Genomic DNA, 13,019 nt, shown 5'->3' on the forward strand with positions numbered 1-13,019 from the left:
CTCGCAGAAGCACGCTCGCAAGCCCGCCGCACACCTCAACATTTATTTACATCCATCCAATCGCGGCCTCTGACTTAACTGCGGAGAGTGCTTATTTGCATAAGCCGCCCACCATGTTTCATTCCTGCCAACCCGGGGTCTGCATGCTGGGTACCATCCGTGCACTTTCCAACTGTCCTAACGCACACAATAACCACTTCAGCCTTTAGTATAAACAACCACACTCAACTGAGTCATGCAGAAACCTCATTAGCATTCCTAAAACATGATAAAACCGGCTAAAAGTAGCACCCGGTGAGCTTAAAACCCCAAACTAAAATATTCCGGCACTTTTTCCACTAATTCCACCTCATTCTGCTTTGTTTACGTCGCGACGAAATGTATTCTTTGTGCCGTACAAACCTCCAAACCATCTTGTTTCTAAACCTTCTTACAGTAGACAAGCGCACAGTGTTGGCTTTTTCTTCAATGCAGTACTGAACTGTCAAATCACAAGCACTCAATCGAGTCATGCAGAACCTCATTAGCATTCCTAAAACATGAGAAAACCAGCTAAATGTGGCATCCGGTGAGCTTAAAACCCCAAACTAAAATACTCCAGCACTTTTTCCACTAAGTCCACCTCGTTCTGCTTTGTTTACGTCGCGACGAGATGTTTTGTTTGTGCCGTACAAACCTCCAAACAATCTTGTTTCTAAACCTTGTCATAGGAGACAAGCGCACAATGTTGGCTTTTTCTTCAATGCAGTACTGAACTGTCAATCACAAACACCCAATTGAGTCATGCAGAACCTCATTAGGATTCCTAAAACATGAGAAAACCAGCTAAAAGTGGCACCCGGTGAGCTTAAAACCCCAAACTAAAATACTCTAGCACTTTTTCCACTAATTCCACCTCGTTCTGCTTTGTTTACGTCGCAACGAAATGTTTTGTTTGTGCGGTACAAACCTCCAAACCATCTTGTTTCTAAACCTTCTCATAGGAGACAAGTGCACAGTGTTGGCTTTTTCTTCAATGCAAAACTGAACTGTCAAATCACAAACACCCAATCGAGTCATGCAGAACCTCATTAGCATTCCGAAAACATGAGAAAATCGCCTAAAAGTGGCACCCGGTGAGCTTAAAACCCCAAACTAATATACTACGGCACTTTTTCCACTAATTCCACCTCGTTCTGCTTTGTTTACGTCACAACAAGATGTTTTGTTTGTGCGGTACAAACCTCCAAACCATCTTGTTTCTAAACCTTCTCATAGGAGACAAGTGCACAGTGTTGGCTTTTTCTTCAATGCAAAACTGAACTGTCAAATCACAAACACCCAATCGAGTCATGCAGAACCTCATTAGCATTCCGAAAACATGAGAAAATCGCCTAAAAGTGGCACCCGGTGAGCTTAAAACCCCAAACTAATATACTACGGCACTTTTTCCACTAATTCCACCTCGTTCTGCTTTGTTTACGTCACAACAAGATGTTTTGTTTGTGCCGTACAAACCTCCAAACCATCTTGTTTAAAAACTTCTTATAGGAGACAAGCACACAATGTTGGCCTTTTCTTCAATGCAGTACTGAACTGTCAAATCACAAACACTCAATTGAGTCATGCAGAACCTCATTAGCATTCCTAAAACATGAGAAAACCAGCTAAAAGTGGCACCCAGTGAGCTTAAAACCCCAAACTAAAATACTCTAGCACTTTTTCCACTAATTCCACCTCGTTCTACTTTGTTTATGTCGTGACGAGATGTTTTGTTTGTGCCGTACAAACCTCCAAACAATCTTGTTTCTAAACCTTCTTACAGGAGAAAAACGCACAATGTTGGCCTTTTCTTCAATGCAAAACTGAACTGTCAAATCACAAACACTCAATGGAGTCATGCATAACCTCATTGGCATTCCTAAAACATGAGAAAACCGGCTAAAAGTGGCACCCGGTGAGCTTAAAACCCCAAACTAAAATACTCTAGCACTTTTTCCACTAATTCCACCTCGTTCTGCTTTGTTTACGTCGCGACGAGATGTTTTGTTTGTGCCGTACAAACCTCCAAACCATCTTGTTTAAAAACTTCTTATAGGAGACAAGCACACAATGTTGGCCTTTTCTTCAATGCAGTACTGAACTGTCAAATCACAAACACTCAATCGAGTCATGCAGAACCTCATTAGGATTCCTAAAACATGAGAAAACCAGCTAAAAGTGGCACCCAGTGAGCTTAAAACCCCAAACTAAAATACTATGGCACTTTTTCCACTAATTCCACCTCGTTCTGCTTTGTTTACGTCGCAACGAAATGTTTTGTTTGTGCGGTACAAACCTCCAAACCATCTTGTTTGTAAACCTTCTCAAAAGAGACAAACACACAGTGTTGGCCTTTTCTTCAATGCAGTACTGAACTGTCAAATCACAAACACCCAATCGAGTCATGCAGAACCTCATTAGCATTCCGAAAACATGAGAAAATCGCCTAAAAGGGGCACCCGGTGAACTTAAAACCCCAAACTAAAATACTTTCGCACTTTTTCCACTAATTCCACCTTGTTCTGTTTCCTTTACGTCGCGACGAGATGTTTTGTTTGTGCCGTACAAACCTCCAAACCATCTTGTTTCTAAACCTTCTCAAAGGAGACAAACACAGTCTTGGCCTTTTCTTCAATGCAAAACTGAACTGTCAAATCACAAACACTCAATTGAGTCATGCAGAACCTCATTGGCATTCCTAAAACATGAGAAAATCGCCTAAAAGTGGCACCCGGTGAGCTTAAAACCCCAAACTAAAATACTACGGCACTTTTTCCACTAATTCCACCTCGTTCTGCTTTGTTTACGTCACAACAAGATGTTTTGTTTGTGCGGTACAAACCTCCAAACAATCTTGTTTCTAAACCTTCTTACAGGAGAAAAACGCACAATGTTGGCCTTTTCTTCAATGCAAAACTGAACTGTCAAATCACAAACACTCAATGGAGTCATGCATAACCTCATTGGCATTCCTAAAACATGAGAAAACCAGCTAAAAGTGGCACCCGGTGAGCTTAAAACCCCAAACTAAAATACTCCAGCACTTTTTCCACTAATTCCACCTCGTTCTGCTTTGTTTACGTCGCGACGAGATGTTTTGTTTGTGCCGTACAAACCTCCAAACCATCTTGTTTCTAAACCTTCTTATAGGAAACAAGCGCACAATGTTGGCTTTTTCTTCAATGCAGTACTGAACTGTCAAATCACAAACACTCAATCGAGTCATGCAGAACCTCATTAGCATTCCGAAAACATGAGAAAATCGCCTAAAAGTGGCACCCGGTGAACTTAAAACCCCAAACTAAAATACTTTCGCACTTTTTCCACTAATTCCACCTTGTTCTGTTTCCTTTACGTCGCGACGAGATGTTTTGTTTGTGCCGTACAAACCTCCAAACCATCTTGTTTCTAAACCTTCTCAAAGGAGACAAACACAGTCTTGGCCTTTTCTTCAATGCAAAACTGAACTGTCAAATCACAAACACTCAATTGAGTCATGCAGAACCTCATTGGCATTCCTAAAACATGAGAAAATCGCCTAAAAGTGGCACCCGGTGAGCTTAAAACCCCAAACTAAAATACTACGGCACTTTTTCCACTAATTCCACCTCGTTCTGCTTTGTTTACGTCACAACAAGATGTTTTGTTTGTGCGGTACAAACCTCCAAACAATCTTGTTTCTAAACCTTCTTACAGGAGAAAAACGCACAATGTTGGCCTTTTCTTCAATGCAAAATTGAACTGTCAAATCACAAACACTCAATGGAGTCATGCATAACCTCATTGGCATTCCTAAAACATGAGAAAACCAGCTAAAAGTGGCACCCGGTGAGCTTAAAACCCCAAACTAAAATACTCCAGCACTTTTTCCACTAATTCCACCTCGTTCTGCTTTGTTTACGTCGCGACGAGATGTTTTGTTTGTGCCGTACAAACCTCCAAACCATCTTGTTTCTAAACCTTCTTATAGGAAACAAGCGCACAATGTTGGCTTTTTCTTCAATGCAGTACTGAACTGTCAATCACAAACACCCAATTGAGTCATGCAGAACCTCATTGGCATTCCTAAAACATGAGAAAATCGCCTAAAAGTGGCACCCGGTGAGCTTAAAACCCCAAACTAAAATACTCTGGCACTTTTTCCACTAATTCCACCTCGTTCTGCTTTGTTTACGTCGCGACGAGATATTTTGTTTGTGCGGTACAAACCTCCAAACCATCTTGTTTAAAAACTTCTTATAGGAGACAAGCGCACAATGTTGGCCTTTTCTTCAATGCAGTACTGAACTGTCAAATCACAAGCACCCAATCGAGTCATGCAGAACCTCATTAGGATTCCTAAAACATGAGAAAACCGGCTAAAAGTGGCACCCGGTGAGCTGAAAACCCCAAACTAAAATACTGCGGCACTTTTTCCACTAATTACACCTCGTTCTGCTTTGTTTACGTCGCGACGAGATGTTTTGTTTGTGCCGTACAAACCTCCAAACCATCTTGTTTCTAAACCTTCTCATCGGAGACAAGCGCACAGTGTTGGCCTTTTCTTCAATGCAGTACTGAACTGTCAAATCACAAACACTCAATCGAGTCATGCAGAACTTCATTGGCATTCCTAAAACATGAGAAAACAGCCTAAAAGTGGCACCCGGTAAGCTTAAAACCCCAAACTAAAATACTATGGCACTTTTTCCACTAATTCCACCTCGTTCTGCTTGGTTTACGTCGCAACGAAATGTTTTGTTTGTGCGGTACAAACCTCCAAACCATCTTGTTTCTAAACCTTCTCAAAAGAGACAAACACACAATGTTGGCGTTTTCTTCAATGCAGTACTGAACTGTCAAATCACAAACACTCAATCGAGTCATGCAGAACCTCATTAGCATTCCTAAAACATGAGAAAACTGCCTAAAAGTGGCACCCGGTGAGCTTAAAACCCCAAACTAAAATACTCTAGCACTTTTTCCACTAATTCCACCTTGTTCTGTTTCCTTTACGTCGCGACGAGATGTTTTGTTTGTGCCGTACAAACCTCCAAACCATCTTGTTTCTAAACCTTCTCAAAGGAGACAAACACAGTCTTGGCCTTTTCTTCAATGCAGTACTGAACTGTCAAATCACAAACACTCAATTGAGTCATGCAGAACCTCATTGGCATTCCTAAAACATGATAAAATCGCCTAAAAGTGGCACCCGGTGAGCTTAAAACCCCAAACTAAAATACTACGGTACTTTTTCCACTAATTCCACCTCGTTCTGCTTTGTTTACGTCACAACAAGATGTTTTGTTTGTGCGGTACAAACCTCCAAACCATCTTGTTTAAAAACTTCTTATAGGAGACAAGCACACAATGTTGGCCTTTTCTTCAATGCAGTACTGAACTGTCAAATCACAAACACTCAATTGAGTCATGCAGAACCTCATTAGGATTCCTAAAACATGAGAAAACCGGCTAAAAGTGGCACCCGGTGAGCTTAAAACCCCAAACTAAAATACTCTAGCACTTTTTCCACTAATTCCACCTCGTTCTGCTTTGTTTACGTCACAACAAGATGTTTTGTTTGTGCCGTACAAACCTCCAAACCATCTTGTTTAAAAACTTCTTATAGGAGACAAGCACACAATGTTGGCCTTTTCTTCAATGCAGTACTGAACTGTCAAATCACAAACACTCAATCGAGCCATGCAGAACCTCATTGGCATTCCGAAAACATGAGAAAATCACCTAAAAGTGGCACCCGGTGAGCTTAAAACCCCAAACTAAAATACTCCCGCACTTTTTCCACTAATTCCACCTCGTTCTGCTTGGTTTACGTCGCGACGAAATGTTTTGTTTGTGCCGTACAAACCTCCAAACCATCTTGTTTCTAAACCTTCTTATAGTAGACAAGCGCACAGTGTTGGCCTTTTCTTCAATGCAGTACTGAACTGTCAAATCACAAACACCCAATTGAGTCATGCAGAACCTCATTGGCATTCCTAAAACATGAGAAAACTGCCTAAAAGTGGCACCCGGTGAGCTTAAAACCCCAAACTAAAATACTGCGGCACTTTTTCCACTAATTCCACCTCGTTCTGCTTTGTTTACGTCGCGACGAGATGTTTTGTTTGTGCCGTACAAACCTCCAAACCATCTTGTTTAAAAACTTCTTATAGGAGACAAGCACACAATGTTGGCCTTTTCTTCAATGCAGTACTGAACTGTCAAATCACAAACACTCAATCGAGCCATGCAGAACCTCATTGGCATTCCGAAAACATGAGAAAATCACCTAAAAGTGGCACCCGGTGAGCTTAAAACCCCAAACTAAAATACTCCCGCACTTTTTCCACTAATTCCACCTCGTTCTGCTTGGTTTACGTCGCGACGAAATGTTTTGTTTGTGCCGTACAAACCTCCAAACAATCTTGTTTCTAAACCTTCTTATAGTAGACAAGCGCACAGTGTTGGCCTTTTCTTCAATGCAGTACTGAACTGTCAAATCACAAACACCCAATTGAGTCATGCAGAACCTCATTGGCATTCCTAAAACATGAGAAAACTGCCTAAAAGTGGCACCCGGTGAGCTTAAAACCCCAAACTAAAATACTGCGGCACTTTTTCCACTAATTCCACCTCGTTCTGCTTTGTTTACGTCGCGACGAGATGTTTTGTTTGTGCCGTACAAACCTCCAAACCATCTTGTTTAAAAACTTCTTATAGGAGACAAGCACACAATGTTGGCCTTTTCTTCAATGCAGTACTGAACTGTCAATCACAAACACTCAATCGAGTCATGCAGAACCTCATTAGGATTCCTAAAACATGAGAAAACCAGCTAAAAGTGGCACCCAGTGAGCTTAAAACCCCAAACTAAAATACTATGGCACTTTTTCCACTAATTCCACCTCGTTCTGCTTTGTTTACGTCGCGACGAGATGTTTTGTTTGTGCGGTACAAACCTCCAAACCATCTTGTTTCTAAACCTTCTTATAGGAGACAAGCACACAATGTTGGCCTTTTCTTCAATGCAGTACTGAACTGTCAAATCACAAACACTCAATCGACTGCAGAACCTCATTAGGATTCCTAAAACATGAGAAATCCGGCTAAAAGTGGCACCCGGTGAGCTTAAAACCCCAAACTAAAATACTCCAGCACTTTTTCCACTAATTCCACCTCGTTCTGCTTTGTTTACGTCGCGACGAGATGTTTTGTTTGTGCGGTACAAACCTCCAAACCATCTTGTTTCTAAACCTTGTCATAGGAGACAAGCGCACAATGTTGGCTTTTTCTTCAATACAGTACTGAACTGTCAATCATAAACACTCAATGGAGTCATGCAGAACCTCATTAGCATTCCGAAAACATGAGAAAATCGCCTAAAAGGGACACCCGGTGAGCTTAAAACCCCAAACTAAAATACTCTAGCACTTTTTCCACTAATTCCACCTCGTTCTGCTTTGTTTACGTCGCGACGAGATGTTTTGTTTGTGCCGTACAAACCTCCAAACCATCTTGTTTCTAAACCTTCTCATAGGAGACAAGCGCACAATGTTGGCCTTTTCTTCAATGCAGTACTGAACTGTCAAATCACAAACACTCCATGGAAGCATCCAAGGCTGCTGAGGATTTTTAGTTGCTAAGCGACCAAAACTGAAGCAGGTACAAAATAAATACAACGAGCACGGTAGAAAGTCATGTTTTTTACAGTAGAAAAAATGCTGCGTTTACTCCTATTTTATAGTACTACTACAAACAGTAACTTCTACAAATGTTTGGTTGTTAAATAGTATTCTTTCCCTGACTATGCAACGAAATGTCCGTTAAAATGTCGCCCCCTGATGGTCCGGAGGTAAAACTGCGCACAAAATACTGTACAGATCTGTTTCACTCTGATGTCACTCTTTTATTTAAAATGTAAAATAATTCATCTTTTTTTGTTTTTCAGACTACAAACTCCGAGCACTTGTGAATATTTTACGCCGTTACGCAACATTATGCTGGATTTTTTTATGACCCTTTTTTCGTTGACTACAAACTACAAACGAGGGTTAAGTCCAAAATACTGCAATTACAAAAGTTTGTATTTTTATGAGAAAGAACTAATTATATTACAAGAATTATGTTGAATTGTTTTCTGATAAAAAGGTGTGGTATTGTTAAAAATCTGAAGTACTATTATACAGTAATTGTTGTTGTTGTTTTTGTTCTTTCTCATAAATTACCAAATTTCCATTGAAGAATCTGCCTTTTTTTTGATAACATTTGCAAGTTGTTATCGGTAACATGACTTTTCTTCGTACTTTTGCCATTTTATTCTGATAATATAACCTATTCCTCATAAAACGACAACTTTTTTTATGACCCTTTTTTTCGTTGATGAGCAACTACAAAGGAGGGTTAAGTCCAAAATACTGCAAATTACAAAAGTTTGTATTTTTATGAGAAAGAACTAATTATATTACAAGAATTATGTTGAATTATTTTCTGATAAAAAGGCATGGTATTGTTAAAAAATTTAAGTAATATCATGCAATATTTTTTGTTTTTTCTCATAAATTACCAAATTTCCATTGAAGAATCTGCCTTTTTTTAATAACATTTGCAAGTTGTTATCAATAACATGACTTTTCTTCGTAATTTTGCCATTTTATTCTGATAATATAACTCATTCCTCATAAAACTACAACTTTTTTTTTTATGATATCACAATCTCATCCTCGTAATATTGCAAGTCATTTTCCTCACAATGACCCGACATTAATTTGTATTTTCTTGTACAATTTATTCTTTTAAAGTATAATTTTTCCCCCATCTAAAATTACATTATTTTCATAGAATTTGTATAAATTACGCTTTTTTTTTTCTCATCACGTTACAACTTTTCTCTCGTAACATCGAGATTTTTGTGGAAAAACCCCCCAGCTTTTTCTGGCAAAAAAGACTTAAGTTACTTTCACATAATATTAAGACTTTTCTCTAATAATACCATGACTTTTTTTTTCGTAAAACGACAGCTAACCCTCATAAAATGATGTTATTCTTGTAGTATTACACATTATTTTCTCGTAATGACTTGCCGTTAATCTTGTAATTTTTTTGTAAAATCTTCGTCTCGATTACACGTTTTTTTCTTATAAAACTACGACTTATTTTCTTAAATTAGACATGTGATATTCAGTCATTTTTTTATGATATTAAAAACGTTTTTACATTTATTGTTGTTATTCTACGACTTGAAGCCATGTGATATTTTCATCAAAACCTCCGTATTTTTCCCCGCTCAGGTGTGGTACTTCAAAATGTTGACGGTTGGCAGGGGTTAAAGGTCAAACTTAAATAATATCATTAATAATATTACATTTTCCTGGATGATTCTGGCTCCTCCCCTTTTGTGGGCGGGCTTGTGTGGCTTTTTCTGGGCGTCCTTGTATTTTTCACTTCAGTCATTCAGGTTTTGTTTCCAACCATGCAATTCTAGATACTCTTTGACAAGCTAACTGTGATGTGCATTCATGATTTGTTTATGATTTTTTTTTTGTTCTTTGCATCAACCCGCTAGCTAATGGCCCCCCCCCCCCCCCCCCCCCCCTCCCTGCAGTGACCTTTGCCCTTTCTCTTCTGCTGTCTTTATGTGAAGCTCCAGTGCTAACCGTTTTTAGACGTCTTGTGGACGCTTGGCTTCAGTGCTGTGTCGTTTTTATTATGATGATTATTATTATTATTGCACTCTACTGAAGAAGAAGAAAAAAAAGTCACATTTATTTTTTCCTAAGAAACGAATCTCACTAAATCAATGTCCAGGTATTTTTCTCGTAGTTCTTACTTTGAATCATTAGTCACTTTTTGTGTGCTGACCTTTTGCAGCATTCGCTCAGTTCCATTGCTTCATATTGTGATTGGAAACTTTTATACATGTTATAAGACTTAATATGTACCGAATAAATATTTGGATTCCAGACTCTTGCCTTTTTTTTTTTTTTTGACAGATATTCATGTAAATCCGGGGTGTCAAACTAATTTTCAGTGAGGGCCACTTCGCAGTAATGGCTGCTTTCAGAGGGCCACTTTTTAAAAATAATTTACATTATGCATGCGGGTAATAACCTATGATTAATCGAAATGCATATGCATTTGATTATTAGATTGTTTTATGTATAACTATAAATAAAGGTGACAAGAAGATAATTAACTATTTGTTTTTATCTCACAAAAATAGTTTTGCAATGCAGTATGTAATAATAATAATATAATTGGCATGATCAGATAATATTAAACTTTAAAATATGCTTTTTTTTCCCCCGGTCAAAATTGAAAGAACAAATGCATTTAGTAAAAAAAACAAAAAACATTTTTTCCAGGCTTTCACGGGCGACATAAAAGGATGTGGCGGGCCAGAACTGGCCCCCGGGCCCTTGCGTTTGACACCCGTGATATAGAACATTACACCCGGCGCTCAAAAATCCGTCAAAATGTTTTGATATGTCTTCTAATAGGTGCCATTTTGGGGTCCTTATACACACACCATAATAAGTTTATTGAAGCACAGTACGTCTGACTATGGTAGCTGTAATACTCAGACGATGCATCAAGCGGTGTAAATACAGGTGACAAGATATTTAATGTAATTTGTTTTTATCTCACAAAAATAGTTTTACAATACAGTATATAATAATGTAATTGGCATGATCAGATAATATTAAAGTTTAAATTATGCTTTTTTTTTTCCGGTCAAAATTGAAAGAACAAATGCATTCAGTAAAAAAATAAAATATATATATATATATATATATATATTTTATTGAAACCCATTTTTTCCAGGCTTTCACGGGCCACATAAAATTATGTGGCGGGCCAGAACTAGCCCCCGGGCCCTGAGTTTGACACCTGTGATGTAAATCATTCAAATATTGTGTTCAAATATTGTGGACAAATAACATTTTGTCCAACTTTAATGTAAAACATGTGTAAGGGTTTAACACTTTATTTCTTTAATAGCAAGGTTTTAATTGTGTAACATCAGGACTTTTAAACTTGTAATATTCAAATATTATTTTTTTATTCTCATAATTATATTTGATATATAATGTTATAGTTGGTGAGAATAAATAAATACAATGCATAAATATATGTTCATATTATACACATGTTATTAAAAAGGTATTTCCTTGGGTTAATTCACGCAAGTTTATGTTAACTTTATTTTTGTTTCAAACCCATGTAAATTGAGAGGGGAATATATTTTTTGTTCCGGTTTGGTCACGTTGTTGGGGGGACAATTAATATGTGACGGAATTAAGGAAGCAGCATAAAACCACGTGGAAGACGTTAATAGAGTCTAAACTTTATGTGAGTATTTCTGATATGTATGTGAAATCCATGTGTTTTTAAGTTGTGTTTTGATTATTTTATTAGTTCTGACGGCATTATATTTGGTAACGTGAAGAAGAGATGGCTAAAATAAATGATACGACTTGAGCCTTGATTAAGACCTCGGAGTGAGTAACAATTATTGTCTGTATTTTTGTAAAAAAAAGTTAAATCTTAAATGATTCTCCGAAAATGTCACCTCATTTTTCGAGTCGTATTCCTTTAAAATAAGTACTTTGTCCTAATATTGCCTTGTACTCGTAAAATTATTAATACTACTGGGGCAGGGCCGACATCCGGGCAACTGAGCTACATACGGGTTCTTCGAGCCATAGCAACCTGACTGGCGTTGAAAACAAACATTGTTGTTGTCCTGAAGTCAATTGTTAATATTATTTAAGTAATTACTTAATACTTTTGTATTGTTCATACAATGTGCAAAGACATATATAGTGACTGCGATGCTTTAATTTTGAGCTAAAGTTGTTTTTATTTCTTGTATGCTTTTTTTTTTTAACGAACATTTTTTGTTTTTTTGAGTTTTATAAACCTTTATTTATAAACTGCAACTTTTACAAACAATCGAGAAATAATCAAAATAAGTACAAAACCAACAAATCAGCGCCAAGGGGTTGTAAACTCAATAAAGTAACTAAAATAGAATGATAAATAAATAAAATACAATGCAAAAGATTATATATATATATTTTTTTTTAACACAGCTTATAAACTTTTATTTATAAACTGCAACATTTACAAACATCCATCCATCCATCCATTTTCTACCGCTTATTCCCTTTGGGGTCGCGGGGGGCGCTGGAGCCTATCTCAGCTACAATCGGACGAAATAATCAAAATAAGTCAAAAATCAACAAATCAGCGCCAAGGGGTTGTAAACACAATAAAGTAACTAAAATAGAATGATAAATAAATAAAATACAATGCAAAAGATTATATATTTTGCTTTTTTTTTCTTTTGAACACAGCTTATAAACCTTTATTTATAAACTGCAACATTTACAAACAATCGAGAAATAATCAAAATAAATACAAAACCAACAAATTAGCGCCAAGGGGTTGTAAACTCAATAAAGTAACTAAAATAGAATGATAAATAAAATACAATGCAAAAGATTATATATTTTGCTTTTTTTTTTTAACACAGCATCATCGTTTTCACAGCTTATTGATTGTTAGAGGTAGAAAGTGTTTTAACGTAGAGTTCTAATTCTTTTTTAAAGGCTTATTTCTTGTATGCTATAATCGGTAAACAGCAGTCGGATGATGTCACTTCCGTTTAATTACTTCCTGTTGGTTGACTTCCGGTATTCGTCTAAAAGCAAGTCGTTCATGTTTTTGTCCGCTGTAATAATCTCTGTTGCCATCCTACATAAAGCAACGTAAATTAGGAACATGTCAGACATGTTAAAAAAGTGTAATAGTGCCGATATGTTGAATTGAATTGTCGAATTAGATACGTGTTCAAGTCATTCAGGCAGACGGGGGTCTCCCTCTGCTGGACATTTTGGGACATTACAGTTACATTTTGTATGTCAGACAAATATGTATCTCTTTAGTTTTTCACCGTCAGGTCTATGAAGAAATGTCACACGGTTTGGCTTGGTGTTGAGTCACACATCCTACGA

The sequence above is a fragment of the Nerophis lumbriciformis genome, linkage group LG32, assembly GCF_033978685.3.
Source record: "Nerophis lumbriciformis linkage group LG32, RoL_Nlum_v2.1, whole genome shotgun sequence".
NCBI lineage: Eukaryota > Metazoa > Chordata > Actinopteri > Syngnathiformes > Syngnathidae > Nerophis > Nerophis lumbriciformis.